This window comes from Apteryx mantelli, chromosome 3 (assembly GCF_036417845.1).
Source record: "Apteryx mantelli isolate bAptMan1 chromosome 3, bAptMan1.hap1, whole genome shotgun sequence".
Lineage (NCBI taxonomy): Eukaryota > Metazoa > Chordata > Aves > Apterygiformes > Apterygidae > Apteryx > Apteryx mantelli.
The window spans coordinates 98,474,774-98,483,694 of NC_089980.1; positions in this window are offsets into that span (position 1 = coordinate 98,474,774).

The following is an 8,921-nucleotide window of genomic DNA, read 5'->3' on the forward strand; positions in this document are numbered from 1 at the left end:
TCGACTGCCACTGCATGCAGCACACAGTTTTGTGCCATGTCTCGCTTTAGGATCAAACACCGTATGATTTTTCTGACTAGAAATGTGAACTTTATATTGGTGGTGAAAAGGGGAGCTTCAAAGCCTTTCTGAAGAGATATTTAGCTTTTGCTTCTAGCCCTGAATAATCTCCAGATATTGGACCTCAAAGCTGAGACCTTCTTCTATTTATAGCAAAGTTATTCTGGACATCTTCTGAATCATTCTGGATTGATTAAGTTTAATCTTTCTCTCCTTCTGTGCTCTATACTGTTCACCTTACAGTAACCAGGGCTTGAGAAGTAGCGAGATCTAAAAATGGTCCGAATAAAATTTTTAAAGTGTTCTCAAGCATTGCCAAAACAGTTTTGCTGTAAAATATGCAGTGTATACTCTGATTCAGGCACATGCTTAACTTCCCCTGGATTTCGGTGCAAGTTATGTACTTAACTGCTGAATAGTAATAGATTAAAGCTCATGTTTAAACACTTCACTGAAAAGGGTCCATACAAAATACATGATATTGTGCTACAAGGATTTTACTTCACCCATTCAGAACTGAAAGAATACAAATTCACTGGTGGCTTTGGCACTTGTGACTAAAGAAAGTATCTCACATTCAACCGGGTAAACAATTTCCTATCACACTATCCGATGTCCTCACGTTCTCTTTCTAGTCTGTTTATTTATTTGGGCCTCCTTATCATAGCATTTAGACAAAATACTTCATCAGATATGTTTGTATCCTAGCATGCTAGTAAATGACCTCAAATTATAGTGCTATATTTTCAAGATTTCTGATACAAAGATATTCATATTGCTAGAGCACATTAGTAGGAGTCAATCCTTGACATATATTCTAAATGGTAGGTTTTGATTTGAATTGCTAAACATTTGTAAATGTCAGTGTTCACCCTGCTTCTCTCCCTCAGATCAGCTGGTTTTGATTTCTGATGATTTGCAAGCTTTCTTTTACCCCCTCCAGCTTCCTTCATTTCTGTTTGGTTCAAGAGGAGTTGCTCCCCATCTCCCACCTCCTGCAAAGCAAAGGCTTCCCTTTGCTCTCCTAAACCTGCATGTTATAATTATAATCAGTAATAAAATGTCAGCAAATGGCAAATTAAACAGTTGCTTTTCAGTAAAAATAAATGCTGGATTCTCCCAAGTAGGCAGGGCAGGCTGTGAGCCTGTCAGTCAGGAGGTCTCATGCTTGGCAGGGCGATTTACCTGTCTGATGTTCCTGCTCATCCTCAATCATAAAATAAAAACACTTCACTTGTCAAACATCTTCCTTTTTTGGGGGCTGTCTCACACATGCACTGCTCGGCCATTTGAAGCTCAACTGGGCCTCCAGCAATCAATCTGACAGCTCACCAGACAGACTCTATCCTAAAGAGATTTCTCAGTAACCCACTGAAGCATCTCAAAAGCTTGGGAGCTGCACAGTAGAAAGATTTTTTTTTATTGTGTGATTTTTTTCAACACAGAATTAACTTCTTTTAAAAACAGAACATTTTTTTTTGAGCTCTTTAAAACATGCAGAAAAAACCCCCAACCCTCTATCCATTGAAGTGTCCAGGCTAAAGCATGAGCTCTCCCCTGCTACTTACCGCCTGTGAGCTTGTATTGAGTAACAGCTCCCGGCCGTGCTAACAGCGACTCTGGCCACCCTGGCTCATTGGGCTCAGTTGCTCCTCAGCAATGGAAACTCCTGGATGATGCCCTCAATGCCAGCCCTGGCCCTTCAGCCCATCCATCTCACTGGCTCCTGAGCCCAGCTACTAGCGTTTTTCCTCAGCTCAGCTCCAGACCTGATACCCCAGCCTGGCTGTAACCACCAAGCTAGTCAACCCTGGCCCCTATCCCTTACAGGGGACCTCAGCAGTACTTCTCTCTTCTGCACTTTAGAGCAGCACAGGTGGGGACTGGAGGCAGAAAGGCTTGGTTTATTCCTGTTCTTTCTAATCCAAAAGTAGAGGTCTATTACCAGATTTTACCGGCTCTAAATATTCCTCTCCTGCCCCATAAGGTGAAGCCATGGCCACCTGCCTGCATGTGCTCTCTCATGTCACCCCCTTGGGACATGCAACTTGCAGAGTACCAAACCTTGACCCACCCTCTTTAGGGTCTCGGTAGGATGGGTATCTACTCCTCCCGAGAGAGCTCTCAGTCTGGGAATAAACTGTCTATTAAGAAAGTTTCTTTCCAACACCAAGCTGCTAGTGGTTGGCCTTTGCTCTGAAGACTCAGAGGTTTTATCAGCACTGCCAGGAATTTGGGGAAATGCTGGCCACAAGGACAGCCTTGCAAGACAGGGAGGTTGCCCAAGGGGGTACACCTGTAGCTGCAGGGACAGGATCGCTGCCAAGAAATTTGGAAGAAGTTAGTTATGAATCTGACTTCAAACTTTTACACCTTGTCTCTACTGGCATCAGCACAGACAGAGCAACCGACCACAGTGTGGCCGCAGTTGCTTCCACTGTCCTATCCCCGCAGCCATCCCAACTGTAGTCCTCAGCAAGCAGCCTGTTTTGCTCAGGAATCTGAAAGCTATTTTAAGGCATGAGGTTCTTGCCATGCAAATAAAGGTGGTGTTATGCATCTTGTTCTGAAAAATCACTGCCATTCAATTAATCAGCCAGTTATTCATTTTGCACTGTAATTGTACCTGGTATGTCACTCACCATCTCTAGGTACATCGAATGATCTGATCTCATATTTAAGAATTTGCCAACACTGTAACTGGATGCAATTAGTTTGACAAAGATTTTTCAGCATGGGATTTTACAACACATGTTTTTTTCCTATGTCCTGAAGTGAAGGGGCAACCTCAGTAATTTAAACAATAATGTTTCTCCTCTTGTAATTTATACCTGGGGAACAGAAGCACAAAGTAGATTAAGTGATTTGCCTATGTTCACCCAGGAGGACACTTGCCAAACTGAATTAAAATCCAGAGGTCAATCCACTGGCTCATCCCCCAGCCCATATTGCTCACAATGGAGAGCCCTGATGGGATGCAAAAGGGAGCACAAAACTGATTCAGGAGAAGCCAAAATGTTCCTGGAGCTCAAGGCTGACACAGGCAGAGTAACAGGACAAGCTAAATGGGGAGTACAGAGATACCAGAAGAGTGAAATTGGCCACTGATAATATGAAACAACTGCTTTCCTTGACCAAATGATGCACCAATTAGTGGCTGGTTAATATTTAATATAACATATGTTTTAGCATTAGAGAGATATGCCAGGACAAAGGGCATCACTATTTTGATAAGTGATTGAACTTTCAGCAGCAGGGAGGAAAGGGAGAGGGAGATTTTTATTTTCAAAGCAAATAAAGGGACTGGCACACATTATGGCCTAAAAATTTAATTTCCTATCTTGTCCAATTATATTAAAGCCAAACCAAATGACTCTTATGTTGGCTGAAGATCTTACGGTATGAATACTCAATTGAAAGCTTTTGCGTTATAGCAGCTTAACAAATTACCACCCATCTGGTAAGCCATCATATCTGGCCTCACATGTGCTCTTACCAATCCTTGTACTGTGCGTTAAAGCACATCAGCACTGTTGGGTTCGCTGCTCCCTCAGAGGTGCTAATACCATTTGTTTGGAAGGGTGACAGCACCCTTCAGCCATGTGGTAGGAGCACGCGGCCATCTGCTGAGCTCCTGAAACGTGGCCATAGGGACTGTCAGTTATTGTTAAATCTTCACCTTCTGCAAGCTGGATCCTGTGGAGTAAGGAAGTGACAGGAGCTGCAGCCATGAGCCCTCCCAGGATCAGACCCAGTGATGCCTCTGGCAGACATCTGCAGTCTGCTCCACATGTCTGAGGCTGATAAAAGACACAGGAGACACTACTAAATCATAGTAATGGCCACGTGGTTGGTTCATTGGACTATGAGTACTGTTCACACCGATTTGAATGACTGAATTGTTTTGAGAAGGTTTTTAATTTGCAGATTGTACCTGGAGTTAGCTAGTACAGATGCTGCCTGATGCAATCGGTTACCTGCATTAATAAGAAGGGCCAGTGCCTTGGTATTCTCGTAGCATGCACGTCCAGATTGAATATCAAACATCAGGGTATAGCAGGACAAGAAGAGACAGTGGCACTAAAGACATTGATCCGAGCTACAAGGCTCTCCCAGAACTGTGCTTTTTTTGCTATAGACACAATCAAATATGTCAGATGGCTGCTAAAATGTAAATGTTAGCAGCCAAGGTCACCTTTCAAGGGATGCCGAATAGCATGCCCCAGGCAGGCCCCATTAGAGTCGTCACTGACAGCATTCCCACCACCTTCTCCTCCCCCAACCCTTTGCTCTGCAGTGAGGAAATATTCCAGAGGCAAAAGCCTTTCCTATCTGATGCTAAAGAGCTGTTCCCTCTGCCCAGCCAGCTGAGGCTCAAGTTTAATAAAAATCCTCATTAGTTGTCATCTAAATATGCAGAAGGCCCATGCCAAGCGTTGCAGCTGAGTTAGGGAAAGCCAAAGCAGTTTCTAATTAAAGATGGGGTCAGACCAACACCTTGGGTCACAAGCTCATACCCTGTGGAAATTTGGATCCAAGAACTGAATGTCATTGATCAGGGCTACCTCTTCCCTCAAAGCTCTGGGTACTACCTGGCAGGGCAGTCATAAACACTACGGAGAAATCCTTTGATTCAGCTGCCCTCCATAACGTAGTGGAGATTCTCTGGCTGCCTCATTTTAATTAAGGGATGGGAAGCTTTAATTAATACAACATGACAGTGAAAATATAATCAGTAGCATGACCCCTGTTGCTTGTTCGCATGTTAATTTCACATTTTGCATGCTTTTTTTTTTAACGCGTTTATTTTTTAATTTTGTGCTGTTATGCTTGAAAGCCTGTAGTCACAGTGAAGAAGTGTTCCGCAAGGAGCCCGGGGAACAGGGTGTTAATAAGTGCCAGATTTGGCACCTCAGGAACCACTGGAAGCACTTGGGGATTATAAAACAAACAAAGTAGCTGAGTTTTTCTGTTAACATGATCATTAGGGAAGGAGTGAAAATCAATGACATTTTATATCACTGTCTTTAGGTTTCAGGGTCAACAATATGCTGAGACATGTGGGATCAACAAGACATACATTTCTCAAGGCGAGAATTTTTTTTTTTAAACGAAATTGCTAGCATGCAAATCTGCAGCAAATAAGGGTGTCATATGGCTGTGAGGTCTAGAGCACAAGAGAGAAATCCTGAATCTGAAACTGTGTGGCCAACTGCACTCATCTTCCTTTGCAACTTACTCTTTGGGCAATGCAGAGCTGTTCCTGGTTTAAACTTCTTGTTTAAAGGAACAGGAAGGAGCTGAGCTCCACTCCAACTGAGCAGAAATGCTGTAATCACCCTATTACTTTTGCCATGCATTTGCAATGGGGTGTTCCCCCTGTAGTTTCATTTCTGTCTTGGGTGGTCCATGAGTTGCAAGCCCTGTGACTTTCAGCAGGGGAAATGCTAGTTTCAAAAACTGAAAATGAACCTTGAACACAGCAGCACATTTCCACCGAGTCTCCAAAACACAGGCTCCTCTTAGTAGCTTCCTGCTGACAGAGAGGCCTCAGCTGGAGGCAGATATAAATATGGACTTATGGTCACTGGAACCACTGGAGTTCTCCTGGCAGTCCATGACTGACAGAGCTCACATGGTTGATTCACTTGGTTGATCTAACCAAATGTAAATATCTGAACTACACATCTCCATTTCATTTAGGGCTGGTGGTATGGGATAGACATTTCATCTCACCTAAAGGCTTCAGACACTAAGGGGCACTTAGTTCTCCCCATTGAGCCTCTCAGGTGACCTGCTTGTGCACAGAATTTGCATGGTGGCCTTCTAAAGTTAAATGAGATGATTCCCACTTATTACATATACATAATCTAGCTACTAACCCTGAGGCCAGACTCCTGCCTTGAAGTTTTCAAGGAGTTCCAGCAGACGGTATTTAGACTAATGGTTTTCAAATATAGAACTTAAAAACTGAGGCATTTTTTGTTCTGATTTTGCTGATTCGCTTAGGGCTACAGCTTATAAAATACCTTCTCCTAAAAGCATTTTTCAATTGAGTTTAGCTTTGGCCATGTTAAAAGTAATTGCATTAAACTTCAAAAAGGTCATGAAAAATTCTGAAAAACTCATACCTGTTTCTCAGCTGGGTCTGTTTGCCAGCAGCACCTAAGAAGCTCTGAGAAGTCCATGCTGGATTTACAAGTTGTTTTTATAAATGGCATCTGTGTTCCACAGTGAAAAAGTAATCCAGAAAACCTTACAATGTTGCAATGGCCTTATAGATTAACGGTCTTTCATTTTTCCATGCACCATCTGGCAGCTCATGGACGTAGAATGAAGAGCAGGTTATATTCGCTATGTGACCTCAGCCAGAGCTGCAGTTCCTGCCATGTCTGTAGATCTGGACAATTTTTGCCTGAAACACTATAACAAGCTCTAGTCAACCACATGAACACAGAAATTTTAGTTACTTGTAGCAAAAAGTATTGTGAATATTGGTAATGGAAACTGTATGACATTGATAGCGTTGGCGAACTCAGACAACCTTCAGGAAATAGCTGAGAGAAGAAATCAGAGCTGGTGAACAAACATTAATATTTCCTTCAATTGTGTGAGATTCCTGTGAAGATTTACATAATTAATCTTCAGCAACAAAACATTTATAATGCAGTTTAATAATCTGGGTGATAGACAGGTCATGTTAATTAGCATCTTGCTTCCTGGTTTTAAAAGCCTTTGTTTCCCAACTCTCAGCTTAGACCTGAATAGCTTACATCAGCTTGAAGACAGAGCAGCAAGTTTGCAGATGATTAATGCCCAAGTGCTTGGCACTGAGAATCTGTGAAACACAGGTCCAAGCCCTTGCCCTGCCACAGGCATCATGCATGACCAGGGGCCAAGTGGTTTGGGGCCAGTTCTGTATTGCTGACATCTCAGCTGCAGGTTCAGTCACATCTCTCCTCTTTCTCCTACAAATAAACAGCCTATTGTGGGGCTCTGTTCTAAAATATATGTGTAAAACTTTGTGTATGTCTTGTTTTTTCTTTTTCTTTTTTTTTAAGATACCTTTCTGAAGGGTTGTTTTTGTTAAATCCTATTGTGCCATAGGTCTGCCGAAGCAGTATTAACTTCTTGCGGGAGGAGGGAAGGGGGAAAAACGCAGCTGGAGGGGAGCTTTTGGTCAGCATGAAGAGCTTTTTTGACAGCCTGACTTTTATGAAGGTTTTTGTAGCTATCACATGAAAGGTAAGTGTGGAGGAAGGATTTCAAGGACAACAATAAGGTGGTTTTTACACCTGTTTGGGAAGATGGTGTTTGAAACTCCATGGGGTACTATGGGGGAGAGCACAAAAGGTGCCTGTTTGCGATTCAAAGGGGATAGTGGAGACCAGAGTCATAGGCCAACAGGAGAGAGAAATCATCTTTTCTGTACTGAAAAGAAGATGACAGTGCAGGGACAAGTAGGCTTTTCACACAAAAGACCAAGGACAGCCGATGCAGAGATTCACCAAGAGGCAGACATGGCCAGACATACAGGCTATGAACATGATCTCTGCAGAAGTGCTCTAGAGGAGTACTGGCAAAGCAAGACTGTGTTAAGGCTAGAGAAAAGGATACTGCACTAACTGAGACCAGAGATAATAAATGTCTGGTTGAGAGTTTTATTTATGTAGCTGGATAAGAAAGTCTGGATTGTACTTTTATTATACAGAGCAGAAAGGTGAGACTTTAAGGGAGGGGATGGATATGAGGAGTCAAAGAGAAGCTCACACCCAGACTGCAAATTTGGTGCAAGATAATGCTATTATGCAGTTGTTCAAGAAAGGAGCTCGCAGGAGAGCTTGGGCTTTGATAGGAAGAGCTCTGTTACAGCCTGGTGTGATACCTGTCTGACATCTCTCTGTGAATGACTAGCTGAACAGATACTGCATTTTGGACAGGAAGAGATTAGTCCTATGCAGAAAGAAGATCCACCAGTCAAGCACAGAGCCAGCTGGTGAGTGGTGTTTGCAGGTGAGATTACCCAAAGTTAAAGGACTGCAGGAAAGAGGAGGGCAAGCCTGTGGAAGTGAGGAGAAGGAGCAGGTCTGGTCATGGCACAGGGGGCTGGAGAGCCTGGGAGGGTTGGGTCTGTCCCAGAGCAGGGTGCCATCAGCACCTGTGGACAGGGCTGGGGAAGGCCAGAGAGGCATGGTTTCCTAAGAGGTCAACTGCTGCTTTTGAGGAAGGACCCACAGTAATCAAGGTGAAGGTGATTGTATGACAGGGTAGAAGGTACAGAGCAAGCCAGGGAAGAACCAATTTAAACTACTAGATCTTACAAGCCACTAGGGATGAGAATATACCTGGTCTGTAACTCACAGGCTGGTATAATTCGCTTCCTAAGTGTGTGTAAGCTGTGTTTCCTGTCTTGGTGGCTCAAAAACTCTCTTATCTTGAAACACTTACTGTCTCAGCAGATTAGGATATAAAATCTATTTCTAGCAGGGTCCTCTCCCACAAGTACAACAAGGGCTTTCAACGAAAAATAGGGTGGCTGGGCTTCCGCAAGGCAAAGCTTGTTTGGCCTCCTTACACGAGCAACCCTGCAGGATGCAGACTGTAGGAATGCTTGTTTGTCTTTGTATCCTCTGCTATCTTGGCATCGCTGCATCAGCACAGAGTAAGACGAGCAGGATTTCATCCTGTAAGACCTGGCATCCTGGCATGAGGCTGAGTATTGTATAATGCTCTTGGGAAAAGGTTTTACTGCAGTCATTTGAGACTCTGGTGCCTGAAAAGGATGGGGAAAAAAAAAGAAGAAATCAAATAGGGATCTCGATAAATAGAATTTCAGATCTTGCATAATATCATTCAATGGC